At 41.7% G+C, this 19,521-nt stretch overlaps 1 long non-coding RNA gene across 1 annotated transcript; it reads right to left on the bottom strand.

Moving 5' to 3' along the window:
• Positions 1–577: 577 nt before the first annotated feature.
• On the bottom strand, positions 578–9,369 carry LOC128422634 (uncharacterized). Its single transcript, XR_008332544.1, has 6 exons — positions 8,712–9,369; positions 7,115–7,257; positions 5,901–5,959; positions 4,273–4,416; positions 3,056–3,320; positions 578–689 (listed from the first exon to the last, which is right to left on the bottom strand). It is a non-coding gene; the product is annotated as an uncharacterized LOC128422634 (long non-coding RNA).
• Between the last annotated feature and the right edge of the window lie 10,152 nt (positions 9,370–19,521).

The following is a 19,521-nucleotide window of genomic DNA, read 5'->3' as shown; positions in this document are numbered from 1 at the left end:
AACACCACTTAAATGTGACTGCCAAAAGGCTTATATACCTGAAAATAAGCTGCATATGCCCTAAATTGCTCAGCCTTTTGCCCCAGGAGGTTTCATTTCAGAAGATTTGGATAATGAGAATTACATTGCCTAGACAAACCATTTTTCTTCCAAAGTATACTTTATCGATCCTTTTTAATTTTTTATAAGCCTTTGGAGAGGAAGGCTGTTTTAACTACATATATTAGGAATGAGAATGAGGTCTTTACGTGAACACCATGAACCTTGCAGGGGTGGCCCATGGCATGGAAAGAGCAGCGCAATCAGCGCTTTCTGCCCACATACCACTGTGGTGCAGAACTGAAAGGGCTCCCATGCTCCATGCTGAAGAGAGCCTTACAGTGGTTACAAGAAACAGAATAGCATACTGCAAATGAAGGGTGTGCATTTGTTTCAGAACGAGTGGGAAACTGAACAGAACAGGACCCGTTCAGCCCAATTTCCATATGTTGGGAAATGAATGCAGAGGAGTCTGTTTGGGAACCAATTTCTTCCATTTGTGGTTCTGCTGTGGTGTGAGGACTGCCTTCAATTTCCCTTTTTCTTTTGACTTAACTTCTGACACTGGACACTCCCAGTGGCTGCCATTTTGTTCTTCCTAGGATGCTCTGGATGTTGTTCTGAGGTGTTCTTGGGAATGGGGATGCTGGCTGCTGAGACAAAAGGCAGCTCATTGCACTACTGCCACCACTGCTTTTGCAAAAATTAAAAGAAAGAGAGAAGGAAAGAGAGAAAGAGAAAGAAAGAAAGAACTCAAGATGAATGCGAGTACTTTAACAAAGTAATTACTAATGAATAAAACATGAAGCAAACTAGATTTTGACAAATGAAAGGCAAACCAAGTAAGAGGTTCAGTAATGGGTATGGATGAAATTCTGAAACGAACATACAAAAATTCCTTATACATCACTCTTGTGAAAAAGGCATTGCTGAAGTAAATTGAAGAAGAAATGTTTCATTTTCTCTCTTACTCTTTCTCTCCATGACTCTTAAAGTTGTGCATTTGTTTCAGAGCCTCTACAGTGGTTATCACAATTCCATGTAAATGTCTTATGGTTAATGGAAATCACCAAAGCCATGAGAAACTCCCACCACTATGGGCTAGTTTAGACTAACTAGTCATCAGGGATGGGCGAGTCTGTCTCTCAGTTTCTCATTTTTCCAATTGTAAGTTCAGTTGCCCTCATTTCTGCATCAGTTTTCAAAGGGAAGCCCATTGCAGTAATCCAGTGTTGGAGTAAACTACTGTGGTCAAGCTTGCCCAATCCTGTGGTCAAGCATTTGCATGCTACTCTCACAAATGTAAGCATTTTAATGCACACTTTATCCTAGTATATGTATTTTTGTACACATTACATAGCAGGAGAAGGGCAGCACATATTTTGGATTTTGAAAGATGTGTTTGTGTATTGTTTTGGAACGTTCATCTTTAAATGTGAATGGAATCAAATTCCCCCCATCCCCATGTAATCGTCAGGGCTTTTTTTCAGCAGGTACTCACTGGAACTTAGTTCTGGCACCTCTCAGGTGGGCGCCATTGCCATTCTAAGAGAACAAGAGAGGTGCTCATGGTGAGTTCTGGCACCTCTTTTGCTAGAAAAATAGCACTGCTCCAGAGCCTATACCTGCCCCCAAAGGTCATGGGTTTCATGCCTATGAAATGCGCCAAATAGGCCTGTGACTAGTTCGTTGGGTCATGGCTGTCCTCCAGGCCTAAGTAAAGGTAGTTGCAACCAAGGGTGAAACTAGGCTTTATTTCCCCTGGGTCAAAGACCCAGTTTGGAACCCCATGCACATTTGCACACACACACACACACACACACACACACACACAGGCTGGGAGCTTCAATGGGGGCTTCACCCAGGACCAAAAACCTGACTAGTTCCCAGTAGCTATGGCCCTGATTGCAACAGACCAACAGATGCACAGGAGCAGCAGCAGATCTACTGTAAAACTAATGAAGCTTAAGCTTCAGGGCCCCTAATCTCAGAGGGGCTCCAGAAGTTACTTTACTCCACATTGCTTTTTAAAAAATGGGTCGAGTAGATCCAATTCGAGTTGCAAAAACTTGAAAATTGTAAGGCACAAGAAACTTTTGTTCACACCAGTGACTTTGACATGTGAGATAATCCAGTACAGTGGTACCTCGGGTTAAGTGCTTAATTCGTTCCGGAGGTCCGTTCTTAACCTGAAACTGTTCTTAACCTGAAGCACCACTTTAGCTAATGGGGCCTCCCGCTGCCCCGCTGGAGCACGATTTCTGTTCTCATCCTGAAGCAACGTTCTTAACCCGAGGTAATATTTCTGGGTTAGCGGACTCTGTAACCTGAAGCGTATGTAACCCGAGGTACCACTGTACAGCAATTTAAATCAAAATCTGAGATCATGGAAACATAGAGTTGGAAGGTACCCAAGGGTCATTATCTAGTCCAACCCCCTCCAATGAAGTAATCTCAGCTAAAGCATCCATGAGACAGGAATCCAACCTCTGCTTAAAAACCTCCAAGGAAGGAAAGGAAGTAGTTAATGTAGTAGGATGTAGTAATCAATTTTTTTAAGTTGCGGTGATCTGTCTTGGAACCACCCCATTGAATAAGATAACAGTGGTTACCGAGACCTTGTTGTAGGTTGCAAAGGGGTCCCCATAACAGTTCAAGCTTCATGGCTCCAAAACTGTAGGCCTGCCACTGCACAGGAGTATTTCCAAAGTTAGACAAGGCCACCCATAGTTCATACCATTCTAATACAACGGCGAAGGAACTGCTTTCATGGAGGGGAAGGAATCATGAGAACAAGAATATGGAACATGAGAACCCTTCAGAATGGGAGAAGTGAACAATATTTACTTCATTCATTTCATACCATTTGGATTGCAATTACCCGGACACTTAGCCCTCTGCTATAAGCATAATGGGATTACTGAAATGTGGGTTAGTTGCTGGCATTACTGGTTATAACACCTGCAATTTAAGATAATGGGCCTTGAGGAAGAGACCTAATTTGAAGAGAACTGACCTACAAAGACTCAAGTCATCTGGAAGGCAGTTTCTGTCACCGCTGCCATTAAGCAACATCGCTCTTAACGAGTCCAGGCCATTGATGCAATCCACAGGGCACCGCTGGTGCTCAGACATCATTGCCCTGCATAGACCCCCATGGAAATGAATACAGATGGGCAGCTTCTGTGCTTAGTGGATTGCTTCCAATGTTTGCTTAGCATTTAATTCCGTGCCAAAGCCCACATTCGCTTATCGTGGCTTTCCAGAAATCGGAGCCATTGCTACACAAAGCCATGGGGAAGAATTGGAGACTTGATTAGTAAAGCTAACAATAAATAAAGGACTAAACTTTGATTGACAATGTCAACGTATAATATGTAAAAACACCCACTCAGATATTCATACTACATAGGATGGATTTCCCTATGTCCTTTCCTTTAATTAAAAACCCATGGTTTTTTGGATCAGGGTAATGAAGCTGTGTGAGGGGTGATTTAACCCTTTGCCCTATGCAGTTTCCCTGACATAAACTGCATGTATTTCCCCTTCCTCTTCCACTGCTAATAGCTTCAAGGGGGAAATTAAGTTGGGAGATAAGGCATGGAGAAAGCAATTAATTCACTCTTCCCCAATGGTCCAAATATGACTACATTATGACTGTTTTTAATGAAAGAAACAGATTTTTGGAAACCCAGATCTCCTGCATCACTTGAAGTCTGACTGAATTCAATGAGGCTTACTCCTAGGTAAGTGTGTATAGAATGCAGCCTTAATAGGCTACTGCTGTTCTCCCTCATATGTCCTGGCACTGTTCAATTGGTTTGCCACATTTATTATCTTCCTGCCTTCCTCAGAAAAATATGCATAAGGTTCCCAGGAGACTCCAGATGCTTCCTGTACCCATGGGCAGAGCCAATCTGGCATTCCTGCTAGTTTTTGCACCATACCAACCTCCCCACTGCCTCGCCTTTCCCGGGAAGCAACATTGACCCACCTGCCAGGAAAGTGCCCTAGTAACTTGACCCCATTTGAAGCAACAGCCCTGTTCGTTCATTCAAAGGAACATGTCAAGATGCAATGCTGGGGTGGGAGGAGTGGGCCTCTCCCTGACAGGTAAATTACCTTGTGTGTTTGATTTACATAGACACAAGTGTTTGTGCCAACACCCTTAAAAATAAATAAATCAGACCAAGAAATCTAAGTTGCCATTCTGAAAATGAATCCAATAAACACCTTCAGCTTTCAAACACTCTCAGATGACTAAATCAGCTTGCAGGAATACTAGCAGTCTATGCAGCCCCATGAGGAGGATTGAATGTAGAAAGTCTTCCTTATAGAACTGCTAACAAGTTCCAGATGGTGAATTGAGCAATGCACCTTAAAGAAAGAAGGAAAGGGAAAAAATATACGCTACCACATTGAACGGTTTTTCTCATGAGTAAACATATGCAAGGATAACAAAGAGACAGACTGATTCCCACTTTTTTTTACACATGTTCTGTATGCAAAGAGAACTAATTAAGCCCATTGAAAACTTTATCTGCGCCTACTAGACACTGATTAAAAGTGAGGTTTTCATTTTTTTCAATGTAGAGTTTGTGACATGCACATTCTGTAGTGTACATAATGTTGGAGGTGCTGCAGGAGGTTGAGAAACGGCAAACGGAATAAACCCTTTTATCCACAGGATTAGTGAAGGACTTGTATTTAGGAATACGTTTACAAAGCACACAATGACCACATGAATAATGTCCCTTGGGCAAAGTTGCACCTATGCTCTTGTATAGGTATTAGTAGAAATAAACCAATATTTATTAATAACGCTGTGTTAAATTTTAGTCAACACAAAAACCAGGAAGTTCCGCTTTTGCCATGCAAATTCTTTCGTAACAGAGCTTTCTTGGTTAAAGTTGCAAAGAAATGAGAGAATAAGCTCTTGATAAGGCAATCATGCTGAAACATGTTAGGCACATATCTACAATAAAACATTTCCTCATTTTGGCATATTTGAGACATTTCTCTTTATCAACTTTTAATAAGAAAATGAGAAGGGAGACTACAAAACTGAGACTTTCCTATTGTTCTGCAGGCAATCACAAGGAACAAAAAGCTCCTATCTTATTGATGGTAGACCACTTGGAGGTACCATATTTTGTTTTAACAAGTGGTACATAAATGTTGTTAAAGAAGATAGATCTTCCTTGCTGATTTGATGACTGCTGACAGATACCCTCTGCCTTCTAACTTGGTCTAAAGAGCAGCAGCTTCTTGCTCAAAATCAGAAACTGATGAGGAATAACAAAGCATTTACAAACCCATTTCAAACCTTTCCACTCAGCACAGGAACGATGGGGAGAGAGGGAGTGTTCTAGGCATGAGCAGGGATTCTGAGGGCGGGGGCAATGAGCATTTGTGTATGGCCTCTGTCTCCAGTTTAAGCTGTCGTGCATTATTTTGAATGCATGAGGAAGATATAAGAATGAACTCTACATCTCCTACGTGCAGCACCTGCTGCATCTTGATTGAAAAGCATCAACATTACATTCATGCCTTCTGCTGTGTTGGCAAGAACAATATAGTTCCACGTGATTCTGAAGAGTCTTGCCTTGTGCAGCTACTATACAGCATGCTCCTTGGAGGTCAAATCTCCTCAGCAACACCCCCTCTTGTCAAATAGGAGGTGCTGCTGGTGTCCTCCCACCCTTGTTCCCAATGGATATCTTTATCTCCCCCCCCCCTTGTTCCTGATGTAGACCTTCAGCCATCCTTTCTTCCCTGGCAGGGATGGGGCTTGCCTCAGGTGGCAAAATGTCTTGGGCTGGCCCAGGTATCCCCACCCACCTGCCTACCTTCTTACTCACAATCATTTCAGGAGGTGGCACTGGCTCGCAGCCTTCTCCTCCTTAGTCTCAGTGTTGCCCTTGTAGAAATCAGCAGACAGGAAGACAGGGACAAAGGTAGAAATAGTTGGTTGCAGCTGTCATTGGCTCTGGCTTCATCTTCAGTCAGTCTTTCTGCCTTCCGACCTATCAGTCCCCAAATGCCCCAGCCCCCACTACTCTTGAGTACTGTCAATGTCTAATGATTGCAGAGGAAGGAAAAATATAGGGGGGCCTTTTTCTCTGTAGAAAAACTCTCTGCAAAGGAGTGTATAAACAATTGCGTGCAGTTATATCTGCAGCATAGTCTTTTCTGGACCCATCAAGTGAGATTGTTTATGTCTCTTCTCTTATGTTGCACGTGATCAGGAGTGTATATTTTTTCAGAGGCTTTTATGAGCTCATTTCTCCTTCTTTCCCCTCACACATTCTGCTTGTTATAACTACTGCATGGAAGCTACTATAAATTGCAATGAAAATGCTTATGCTTTCGGGGATATAAATTTACATTTGAAAATGGGAAAAATGGGATTATATTATTTCACAATGGTCCCTATGTGTACCAAGGCTGCCACTTCTCAGAGTTAAAACCAGCTATAATGTATTAACATATGCAAAGTAATTTAAATGTATGCAAATCGTCCATTGATTAAAGGTGAGGCTGTGACCTTAGAAGATGTAGTCAGGGGACAAAAGAATACTGGGTCAGTTGATAGCTAGTTATTTTGAAACCATTTTGTGTAAGTGTAATATATGAAATCTTGACTGTTTTAATTTAGAGTGATGAGGGTCGGGTCATTGGTTGGTTGGTTGGGATTGAGTGTTCATTTTCGTTTAGTAACTGGTTGGTTGCCATAATTTTTGTGTTAGCATTCCATATTAAATCCTGCCTTTTTTCAGTTTGGGGGGTTGGGTAGAGTTGTTAGCCATTTATTGTAATATTGGGTTGTTGCTGTTTCACTCTAAATATAAATGTTGCATTGATCTGATAAGAAAGATTATCAGCTTTGGGGAAGCAGTTTCCACTTTTAAGTTTTCCAAGTGAAGCAATACCTTGTCTGTTCCAAGTAGGAAACAGTATATCAGACCAAAAGCTTAATTAACTTTTTTTAAAAAGTGAGTTACTCAGCAACAGAGCCCTGTTATCCTTTAAAGACTTTAAGATGCTTCTTTAGTCAATCAGGGAAAGCACTTACTTGCAAACATAACACACACAAATTCCCATTGAGCTGTAAGCGTGCCCTTTTTATAATTTAAGCAGTTAAGCATAATAAATATGTCTTGCTTTTAGTACTTCTCACAGACGAGGTTGACTTTGCCGCTCCCTGTACTGGCAGTCCTAGAATGATTAATTAGGCATAAATGGAGGATGCAAAAACACGTGCTCGTATAGTTTATTATAATAGATATAATTGAGAAATATATTTTAATTGAAATTCCAATCAGCAGCAGCACACAAGACAGGAGAGGACACTAGCTAAGAGAGATGCATTTGAAGTTTCTTTTAATAAAACCCATTACAGAAGAATGAATAGAGCATGGAGCGTATGGGCTAGAGAAAAGTGCGACCCTAGGTTTTCAGCAGGACTTTAGACAGCCTATTCCACTAGTATTGTCAAGGTGACTTGTGATGGAACACCACTCCAACAGTCTACCTTTTATCAGCCTGAGGTTACAGCCAGATGGATGTGCATTCAAGTGCCACTTGGACCATTTCAACCCTTTGGACTCCTTCAGGCCAGTTACACATTCTCACATAACATCCCATATGAATTTAAAGTTCAAGAACGGGGCATCCGTAAGCTATTAGGTCTAGACAAATGGTTTTCTGCACTTGCTATGGGGCTTTCCCAGACAGTAATTGCCCACATGGACTGCAACTCCATTGGCCATGCTGGCTGGCACTGATGAGAGGTGGGATCCTCATAACAGAGGGTCCTGGTTGCGCACGGGACCCAAGAGATCACCTGATAGGGTTAAAAGGGGGGGGGGAGCAAGAAGTCCTGGCCATTCCCCTGAGATCACACCAGGCAATTTTAGCCAATAGCCAGTGGTGGCGTGATCCCAGGGGCTTTAAAAACAGCAGTGTGATGCAAGGAGGGGCACTTGCTTCACACTGTTGAACACCCACCCACCCTCCATAGTTTAGTTAGAGTCGCTTGGCCTTGCTTTGGTTTGGGTCGCCTGTTTTGGAACAGGGGCTGGGTAGGAATTTTTCCATTTGGCAGATTGGCTTTAGCCATTTGGTTTTTGCCTACCCTTTAGCAAATCGTCACAACTTGTAAGGTGGCGGTTAGGCATTGGCTCAGTTGGATTGTGGGGAGGGGAGGTGCGGCCATCACCTGCCTCTCCAGGAACTGGGTATTCCGTTAAAGGAATCTGGGGGTCCTGGATCTCGTCCGAAGTCCACCTGAGGGGCTAGGGCCATGCCAGGCCCACAGGAACCCCGGGGTGAGCTTCGGTTGGTCCTCATTGACCTAGCTCCCTCGTCTGGTTTACCCCATTTGACCCTGAGAGTGGAGCCAGTTATAGTGGGGAGTCAATGCCTAAGCCAATACCGCTCACGTGATTGTATTTCAATAAAGTTTTGCCCCAAAACTTAATCTAATATAAGTGTCCGTGTGTATTTATTTTGGGGGTGGGTCTTGGGGCCTCGAGATGCAATTGTGGTCCACAGCATCTAGAGACCACCACGTTGGCTACCCTTGTCCTCGGAATTATGTGCATTCATCCTTCCTTTGGGGCACATCTTATATGGATGCATGGAAGGCTGTTACCTTTCCAATTACCTACCTCAGCAATTTGTCCCTAGAGGCCAGCCACATCTCCTAGAACAGGCTTTCCTAAACTGTGCTTGCTTGGGCTGATGGGAGCTGCAGTCCAAAACATCTGGAGGGCATCAGGTTGGCAAAGACTTCCCCAGGAAGTTTGCCAGCAGGCTTGTCTTCCCCTATGGAATCAACACCCTCCAGTTTATTATAAATGAAAACGAAGATTGCATTTCTAACGATTATGACTAGAAGGCAGTGATGAAAATGGATTATATCTTTTGCCAGTTTTATCATAAAGCTATAGCATAACTCTGACCTTAGAGACAAAAAGAGATAAAAAACTACATTGGCACCAGTACTTGTGTGTTCTTCTCCCAGTTGATCTATCCTTCATTAACACAACTAATCCTTTAAAAAAGCTATTACCATGTTTATTTGTGGCCATCATGACATCCTCGCTCATTGAGTTCCATATGTTCTTTTCCAAAACAGTCTCTCAGTTCTCACTTGATGACCTTGAGTTCTTGTATTTGTGCATGTGTGGGAGAGAGAAGAAAGCATATTTCTGCAGTCACACTTCCCATACCATCTTACATTACATTCTCCCTTCACTAACCTTATTTGCAAAGCAACCATTCTCAACAGTTTGACGCAGGAGTGGGGAATCTGTGGCCCTCCAGATGCTGGAGCACACATCCTAATTCTTTCTTAGGCTGCAGAGCTCTGCATAAGGGGACTTACTTTTGGGTAGACAAGAATAGAATGGCATTGTTAGTTAAGAACTGATAGATTCCCTTGGATCATTTATGTTACCTTCTTTATTTCCAATATATCCTTTTGGAAACGGGCTATCAGAAATGTACAGACTGTTCCAAATTCAGATACACCCTCTCTTTGTGCAATTATCATGATACTTTTTAATCCTTTTTCTAAGAATTCTTAACAAGCCTTTCCCATTTTTTACTGTCACGGCATATTGAGCACATATTATTTACTGTGATTGTTCTCTTCCACTGCAAGACTGATTTCTGTGTCAGTAAAGCCACATCAGAACCTATCAAAGCACATATGGAGGTAGGATTATTTGACATATGGTGCTTTGCATGTATTAAGCTCTCTCTCACACACACACTCAATTCTTTGTCAAGTTTGAGATTTCTCAGACTTTTTGTGGGTTTTACTATACTACTTTTCCCTCACCTGCATAGTATGCCAGCTCACCTTTCATTATTGTTTTAAATAAAATTTATTACATTTTTTTCTGGCATAAGATTTTGCTAGTGTCTAACCCTGCTGTTGAAAGAATTGCACTGGCTGGTCATTAGGTGCAGGGCTAAGTTCAAGCTGGTTTTGGTATATGAATTCCTGTACAGCTTAGGACCAGATACCTGAAAGATCATCTCACTCCTTATATGCCCATTTCATCATTGTGCTCTGCAGGTGAGAGCCTTCTGCAGATAACATCAGAAGATCTGCTCTGTACAATGTTGGAGTCTGGCCTTTAGTGACCTGCCCCTTGGAATCAGCTCCCCTTGAATATTAGACAGATACTATTGCTATTGTCTTTGCAGCACCTACAGAACACCTTCCTATCTCAACAAGCCTTTTAAGCCAGGGGTGTCAAAACGTTATTCAAAGAGGGCCAGATTTGATGAAGTGAACAGGTGTGAGGGCTGACCAAAGTTGTTGAGATTTTTTTAAGGATTTAACCCTGAAGTTGTGGAGCTTTTTTTAGGATTGAAGTTGTTGTGCTTTTGGGGGGATTTCCCCCCAAAGTTTGTATTTGATATCCCGCTTTATCACTACCCTAAGGAGTCTCAAAGTGGCAAACAATCTCCTTTCCCTTCCTCCCCCACAACAAACACTCTGTGAGGTGAGTGGGGCTGAGAGATTTCAGAGAAATGTGACTGGCCCAAGGTCACCCAGCAGCTGCGTGTGGAGGAGCGGGGAAACGAACCCAGTTCACCAGATTATGAGTCTACAGCTCTTAACCACTACACCACACTGTTCAGCTTTTTTTTGGGACTGAAGTTGTTCAGCTTTTTTCAAAATTTTACATCAGGAAATAAACTGCCACAGGGGACGGATTAAATTGACCAGCGGGCTGGATTAGGCCCCTGTGCCGGACTTTGAACATGCCTGCTTTTAAGATGAGATCTTTCCCAGACTAGAAATTGTTTTTAATTTTTTATTATTATTGCTTTATCACTTGTTGCTTTCTGCCCTGGGCTCCTCATGGAGGATATAAATTGAATAGCTAACTAAATAATACATAAAAAAGAAAGAGGCAGATGAGTGTGATAAAAAAAGATCAAAGTACTAAACAAACTGCATTTTTATGGGTTGCTCCACCCCTTTGTTTTAACCTACCACTATTTAAAGTCATGTAATTAAATATTTACTAAGTTGCCTTAGACAGGTAAAACAATATTTCAAGTTTCACTTTTTCTCAGCCTCCTCCTAAAAAAACCCCCACAACTGACTTTATTTACAAAGCAGAAATAAAGAATTATAATCACTCTAACGTCCAAAGCCGTTCTCATTAACTTCAAAAAAGCATTTCAGACTCAGGCAGGCAGGACGTTTTAATTCTATGCATGCATTTTCCTCAGCTCTTTCATAAACATTCTGCTTATCTGCATAATAACCATAACAGGGTGCTAAGGCTGAACTAAATGCTGTGGTGCTGATTCCTGTCTTAGAACACACGCTGTTGCCAAGCAGGTGCAAAGTGGAGGTTGCTGGGAAGCCAGACTCAAATAAGCTGAAGGAATCCACCCGCTTTGTAATCTTGGAAGAGCCAAAGATCACAGGCACACCACACATCTAAAGCATATTTGTACCACTTTAACAGCCATGGCTCCTTCCACTCAAAATAATACTGGAAACTGTAGTTTTTACCCTCAAAGAGCTACAGTTCCCAGCACCCTTAACAAACTCCCAGGATTCTTGGGATAGGGGAGTCATGTGCTTCAAATGCATGCTGTAGATCTGCTCCAAGTTAATTTCCCAACCATGATGGTCAGATAAATTCCTTTAATAGGAACAGGCCGGTCCTACTGTTAGGCCGAGTGAGACAGCTGCCTCAGGTGGCGAATGCTGGGTGAGCAGCACGGTAGCAGTGTGGTGTTGGAAGGCAGAACTGTGTGTGGCAAAGCTGCATCCCCTAAGCTAGCCTGCTAGCCTGCCCACTTCTGAATTGCCACTGGTCAATTGGCCAGTACGCTGCAAAAAGTCTGGCATCCTGATCCAGAGCACTTTGCGCTGTCAACATTTTATTGCAAGTCCCATTTGTTTACTAGTGTATGCTCAAGACAAGTAAGTTGAACTGAACCCTTCTAATAAGCACACCCAACATGTAATAATAGATATTAGACACATAATGGTCACATATAAAGGCTTAAAATGTGAAGGGGGATCGGGGTGTGTCTTCAGTACCTTCTGGACAATATTTTAATCTAAATGATACATAAACCGAGTAATTTGAGCATTTGTGAAACTGAAGCCTGGCCGTAATTATTCTAAGCCATCTGAAGCTCATCTTGAATGTTGCTTTCTGGCTAAGAAGGATGAACTGTTAAGCTTCCCCCCTTCCCTTATATATTTTTTTCATTTAGGAAATTGAGATTTAAAATCCTCCCACATGACTGAATAGGGTGATCTGGCTGATTAATTGAGGAAAGAAGCAATATATGCTAGACCTCGAGAGGAAGGGAGGAAGAGAAAGAACATGACTGGCTAGAAAAGACCAGATTTCTGAACAGAAATAAGTAAAGGGCTGCATTTGCACGTCAGTTTATTTCATTTCTCTAACTGTTAATTTCCACATTATAGTTGAACTTTAACATGACCCCAAGAGCCACTTCCAGAAATCTAGCAGCATATAGTGGAGGTTTAGCACTTATTGGTGTGTTAATTACTTCCAGGAAGAAGAAAAAAAATCTGTTTGCAACCCTGTTAACCCAGAAAATTGTGGGAGTAAAGTGATGAAATTTGGGGCAGAGTGCCAGAATATTGTTCTTTCCTGCCATTTTTCATGTGTGAATACTGGGGGAATAGAAGCATGTATGTGTGGAAAGGCTGAGGAGTAGCGATGTTGTCTGGTGGCATTCATTTCTGTGTCACACCACACTACTGGTGTGGTTTATATTTAGCATGAGAGATCGGTATATCAGTGGAAAAGCCATCGTTCCACAGTGCAAACAGCACTGCAGTGTGAAAGGAACATTAGGAAATAGAACAGAAGCACTAGCATAATAACTGGGAAAACTAACACAATATTCCTCATGTCTGAATGATCCAAGGTACACTGAAAACTGCCCCTTTATTCTGAGGGTCCTTTGTTCCCCCCACAAAGATGGGAACCCCTTTTCATCTCCTTCTGAGTGAAATGGGTGAATGTAAAGAAAAATGGCAAGGTTTGGAGATGAAGGTTTGGTGTATACCTTACTCAATAGCTGTATAAGACTACAAGTGTTTTTCATTGTTTCTGTTGCTTGAGGAACAGTCATGACTCAGTGCTCTGCGTGTTGAAGTTTCGCAGGTTCAATCCTTGGCATACCCAGGTAAGGACTGGGAATGTCTCCTGCTATAAACCCTGGAGAGATAACATCTGTCAGCACAGGCAATACTGAGCTATATGGATCAATGGTCTGACTCGCCATACGGCAGTATCCTACACTGCTGTTTTCCTTCCTTTGAGCTTCTCAGACTGCTTGCCAGCAGCTCAAGGGACTGCAGCTGCCCAGCCTGGCAGCAGCACTTTCAGAAATGTCCCTGAGAAGATGTTACATCACAAAGCCTTCCCATGAGAACAGCCAGAGGGATAGGCTCCAGGCTTAACAACAACAAAAAAGTTTCAAGGCAGGAGTGTCTTTTTCCATTTACAAAACCTTGTCCCAGACCTTGTCATGGTCTTTCGTCTTGTAATTACTTCCAGATTAATCTCCTGTAATGTGTGTTCTACATAGGGCTGCCCTTGAAAAGGGTCCAGAAACGTCCACTGACACAAATGCTGTGTGTTGACCACAGTGAAGCATTTTGACCATATTATTATTGTTTGATCTATAGACAGCTTGTTTTCTGATTCCATTCAAGGTGCTAATCTTCACCTTTGAAGCTTTAAATAGGTAGGGTCCTGGGTATCTTAATGACCACTTTCCTCCACAAGTCCTCCGCTGTCATTGTCTAAGGTACGGCAGTGGTACCTTGGTTCTCAAACAAAATCCGTTCCGGAATTCTGTTCCAAAACCAAAGCATTCCCAAACCAAGGTGCACTTTCCCATAGAAATACCAGGGATTAATCCGTTCCAGACTTTTAAAAATAACCCCTAAAACAGAAATTTAACATCAATTTTACTATCTAACGAGAACATTGATCCATAGAATGAAAGCAATAATCACTGTACTGTACTATAAGATAAATAAGACAGTATTGTAGATGAGAAAAATAAAAATTATTATTTTTTCTTACCTGTACTGATGATAGTCATTGTTTGGATGGGGGGCTTTTATCCATTTCTTTAGCCACACAAATCAATCAATCAATCAGTAGCCAAACTGAGTTCCACACATTCACAAAAACAAATTAACTGGAAAAGCCTCAAAAACACAAAATAAATAGCAAAAACAAAAGCGCCAAACTTAATCAGTTCCGGAAGTCCGTTTGACTTTCGAAATGTTCAAAAACTAAGGCGCAGCTTCTGATTGGTGCAGGCACCCTGGAAACAATAGCTGACAGCCACATTGGACGTTCGGCTTCCGAAAAACGTTCAAAAACCAGAACACTTCCGTGTTTTTTGAGTTTGGGAACCAAGGCGTTTGAGAACCAAGGTACCACTGTGCTCCAGATTCTTTAACCACTTGAAGCTAGGCAGCTAAAGGCTAGGGGGCTTTTTCTGTTCTGGCTCCACCCATTCCAGTCCAAGGTCTTTCCTGCTGAGATCACACACACCATTGTTTTAGGTGGCAAACAAAAACTTGCCCTTTGAAAAAAAGGCTTTTCTGTTTCGACTACTATTCCCAGAGAGTGGGTTGTAGCCGACTAAGTTTTGCTCAAAGTAGAGCTGTTGAAATTAATAGTCCTAAATTAATTGTGTTCATTAATTTCAGTGGGTCTACTGAGTATGAGTAATGCTGGATACAACTCACAGTCATTGTTTTTGGTTTTTAATAGCAAAATTAGGATTTTATGTTGGCACATAAATGTGGATGATGTTTATTTGTTTTGTCTGCTGCCTTGAGAAATAAGCAGGAGATACCTTTAAAATATTTTTTTTTTAAATGAAAAACTTTGCAATTAAGGGGAAATAAGCTAAATAGCACCTAGGATTGATAGATCTATATGAATCTCATATTTTTATATGTGGTGCTTTTCCTAAGCATTTCCTAAACAATGTCTTAACAAAAGCCCCAGTACAAAAATACAAACCGCAAAAGCGTTATTAGTCTCTTATTGCAAAAGGGAGTGGCAGTGGCAGATGAGTTTCAATGCCTGCTGAATTTTAATTAATTATTATTATTTGCTGTAAGAACAGAAGAAGTCATACATTCCCCTGGACTTCTCAACATTACTTTTACCTTTATTCACGTTGCCCAACATTTATTCTTCATTGGAGATCATTTATGAAAAGCTAACAAAGGATGGAAATGGGAAGAAATGTTAGATCCAGCTGCGTAGTTGTAGTTCTAGCTGATCATAAATACAGCACACACATACAGACATGATTTACAGGAATGTAACATGTCAGTTCTTGAATGCTTGCAATTATTCAAACCAGGCCAAACCATTGAATTTGCAGAGATGAAACCATCGTTTGATTTCACTTTCCCAATATTTCATGGATTTCCACAATCCTGTGATGTCTAAAGTTCTTCAACCTTGAAATTAAGTAAGGTATTGATTTTGCTTATTTGTTTTGAGCTATAGTGAATCTGCAATTTATCAAATTGAGACTTGTTGTGGGGAGGGCATGGTTTTAATATTCAAGGGATCTGCATGCTTCTAAAGACCAGTATGAGATCCCAGTATTGCATGGCTGGTTTCACATTTATATTGACTTTGAGAAGAATGTTATTAGCTAGTGTTGGGGCAGTCATGCTGCTATTTCCCCCCCCTTTTCCCCCTATTGCCCCCCATGGCAGAAAAAAAGACACATGGAAGAATATGATTAATGTCCGGCACTTCCATCTCTACACACTGTCCTCCAAACTCTGATGTAGTTCTCTAAAGACTTATCAGTCAGGTGTGGTCTAATTCAGAGAGCATACTGTGATACATTTACATGCCTTCCTGATTGGTGCTGCTGGTGGGGAGATCAATGGCTGAGTTGAAATAATTGAATGTGTTTTGTGAAATTGTGTCATGGTCAAAAAGCACCTCCTATTTGGGAGTATTCCCAGCGATTATCTTCTCTCTCAGTTGCTTTTGTTTATTTGCAATGATGTCATACGGCAGAAAAAAATGGCTACATACGGTAGCATTGTGGCTTTGTGCTATTCACTACATAATCCCTGATTGGCTGGGACCATCCATGTAATTGTATCTACAAAGGTTTGTCAGCATCAATACTTCCCACAGAACCTTCAGTGAAGGCTGCTATGAGCCAGAGAGCAGAGAAATCAAATAGCCCTAGCAGTAGGCTACAGCAGTCTCCAAAACTCCAGATCTATGTACTGGGATAATGATGGCTGCATTCTCATGCCCACAAAAGACAGGGACTGTGGAATAAGCTATTTATGCCACATTCCCAATTATAGACTGGGTGGAGCACACCATAGCAAGCTCTTTCAATGCTGGTGGACTACAACTACTGGCCATTAACTAGGCTGGCTGAAGCTGATGGGAGTTGGACTCTTAATAACACCTGGGTGGCAATGCATTGAGTGTCCCTGTCTTAAAAGCTTCAAGGGTGGGGCCAGGTTAGGGAATTTAAGGATGAGTGGGATCTGATAGAAACTGGAAATTGGTATTTTTGTTATCTATCAAAATTTACATGGCACTTGATGGTAGTAAAGCCTGTGAGCAGTTTATAACAAGTATTAAAATGATCAATAAAAACAGTTTAAAACAACTAAAATATTTAAAAATAATTAAAATGAATAGTGAAAGAGATTAAAACACGCCAACTTCTGCATGCCTGGATAGACATGCCTAAACAATCATTTAATTCAAAGCCCCTGACGTTTTTCATTTTTCTTTTTTACACTGATAACAAGGATCTCTGAACCACACAGCAGTGAGGCATATTTACCCTAAGTTTGCTGAGTTCCTGGAGGCCACACACCTATTCCTAGGGGAATCTATGTCGTATTAGGTAATAAAAAAAGCCACTTTGTTATTACTTAGCCTGTGTTTAGAGTTCAGCTGTGTCACCCCCCCTCTCTCTGTGTGTGTTTTAAAAATTGTGTAATGCAGAGCCAAAGCAAAATGACCCCTAAATCATGCCTCTGTTAAAAAAAGAGAGAAAGAATTACATACAACAAATTTTCATTCCTCCCTGTTCTGATGTTTGTAGAGAATTTAGTTTTGTACTCCTGGCGAAATATGGCAGAATAAGGGGCAATTGACCAGGAGAGTAAGAGTGTCCCTGGGGCTGCATTAATTTCTTCCTACTTGACCCACGACATCAAAAGAAGCAGGGAGCCCTGTAATCAGTCCAAGCCCCTCTCACTTCCTAAGTGTGACAAAGCAGTAGTAGCAAATACACGCTCTCTGCACCCTGGGGAGGTGAGGGTGGGAGTGCAGCTGATTGCATATTTATATGGAAGGGAGTCAGGAGGGATGGGGAGAATGCAGAGAGAGGCGAGCTTTCCCAAATGCTTTCTATTGAGACACAGCCCTTATCTGTTTACTGATGCCCACAGCCTTGTTTCCATAGATAGCCCTGTTTTGTGATCGCAAAGCATCAACGATGGCAGGAAAAGATTGGACCTGATGCCATATGTGGAAACTAATTTAGTAAGAAATTGCACAGCGACAAGGCAATGATGCTTTATTTTAAATGGCAGATGCCTCATTAGTGATGATTTATTTAGATGACCTTCTCAGAGTGATGCCAATTCTCTCCCTTCTTCCCAAGCCCCCTCCCCTCTCCCGGCTCACTGCGAAATATTCCTTAGGAAGCAGAAGGAAGCACCTCTCATCTAAAGCTCAAACTGGCTTAACCTTTCTGCTCCAAAACATTTCAGCAACACAGTAATTTGTAAGGTTTTGCATGGGGTTTAGACTCTGCAACTAAAATTTACAATGTGTATGAAACCCTGAACAGGAGCAATGTTTTCCTGCATGTCTCATTTGTGAAACATCCCTTTTCTTGGTGTTGCTTTAATCTTAAGACTGGGACTAGCTGAGTAAAAGGGTTGCTAGAGGCGTGCAACACAGTCAGAAAAGCTTGTGTCATAAGGTGTGTTTTGGACATAACCCAATGACCACACAAAATGTCATCATTTGATTTTGGAGTAGAAGTTGAACATTAGCAAAAGGCATTTGGTACGGCAGAGAAATTTTGCAGTAAAAGTCAGCATGTCCTACTGGTTTCCTGAAATGTTGGAATTATCAGGAAATGCCAACATTCACAGAGTTTCTGACATTTACCAAAATGTATTTTGATGGTGTTTTTTGTTCTGTTTTGTTCTAGAATGTGGCAGGCCTTGGAGGGGAAGGGACATACGCAACCAGTTTGGGCTCAGAGACAGAAGGTCCATGTGTCCTTTTGTGGGCTGGAGTCCCTAAAGGACAGCACTGCAGTCAACCACTAGCAGGTAGGATACTCCTGACATTTGTTTATAAGGGTGTCTAATTGCCATATTTATATTAAACATGACTGAAGGAAAGTAGTAAGGGAGCAAAGGTTGCCCATCGCAGGATTTCAAAGCTATCCAATATTTTTCTCTTAATTAAAAATTTCCCCTGAAGGGAGTCATGTCTTTTGACATGTTACTCATAAGTTTTGATAGGTATTATCTTCCTTAGTAATGGTAACAGAACATGCTGTCAATATTACTGGGTAATGTTGCTATCCCTACGGGGGACCCGATCCCTGGTGTCATTATCATATCTTGTTTTATTCAGAAACACCTTCAACAGAAGCACAACAAACTGTTATATAAAGGCAATAATTAGCACTGGATCAACTGTTTGCATTTTCACATCAGTGATTTCTCTCTCCCTCTGGAGCAAATGTTTGTTGCTATGTTCTTATTTTTTAATTTACACTGCAATACCCAACTTGAAGTTAGACTCCATGTGGCATTTCAACTTGGCAGATAAATATATGAATATACACAAACACATCAGGTGTATTAATTTAAGAAACAACATCATGCTTGATTGGCTATATTGGGCATGAGGAACTGGATCCAACCAGTGAATTGGAGTCTGATCTTCCTTAAACCCTGTGGGCCAAGTTTGATGGGTGGATGGAGTTGCCCGCCAGTCACCTGACTTCACAATGATGTTGGGGCTAGCAAAGCACTGTGCAGTGTGCTATGCAAGCTTGTAAAATGTGGTCCATTGAGCTTTGACCGGTTTGGATGCGGAGCTTCTGGGATCCTGCAGCAGGTGCTGCACTTATGAAGTCCAACGGAAGGAGAGAGGCAAAGGGGACACCAGATTTTGGCATCGTAGTGTGCTACTGAAATTTGAGGTACCAAAGTCTACCACTGATGGTTGGGGCTTCTGTACACAGTGCTAAGCAAAAATGGGCCACCTAAGATCATTCTGGCATCAGGTTATTGCTCTAGAAAGTCATGGCTCTGTGTAGCTCTGTGTGGCCAAGCTGTAGGGATCCTGCGACCCATGTGCGCCATTTGGCGAGCAAGACTGTTTTTGC

The sequence above is a fragment of the Podarcis raffonei genome, chromosome 10, assembly GCF_027172205.1.
Source record: "Podarcis raffonei isolate rPodRaf1 chromosome 10, rPodRaf1.pri, whole genome shotgun sequence".
In the NCBI taxonomy this organism is placed as follows: Eukaryota; Metazoa; Chordata; class Lepidosauria; order Squamata; family Lacertidae; genus Podarcis; species Podarcis raffonei.
Note: the sequence above shows the minus strand (reverse complement) of the source record. Positions and strands in the feature narration are given on the sequence as shown.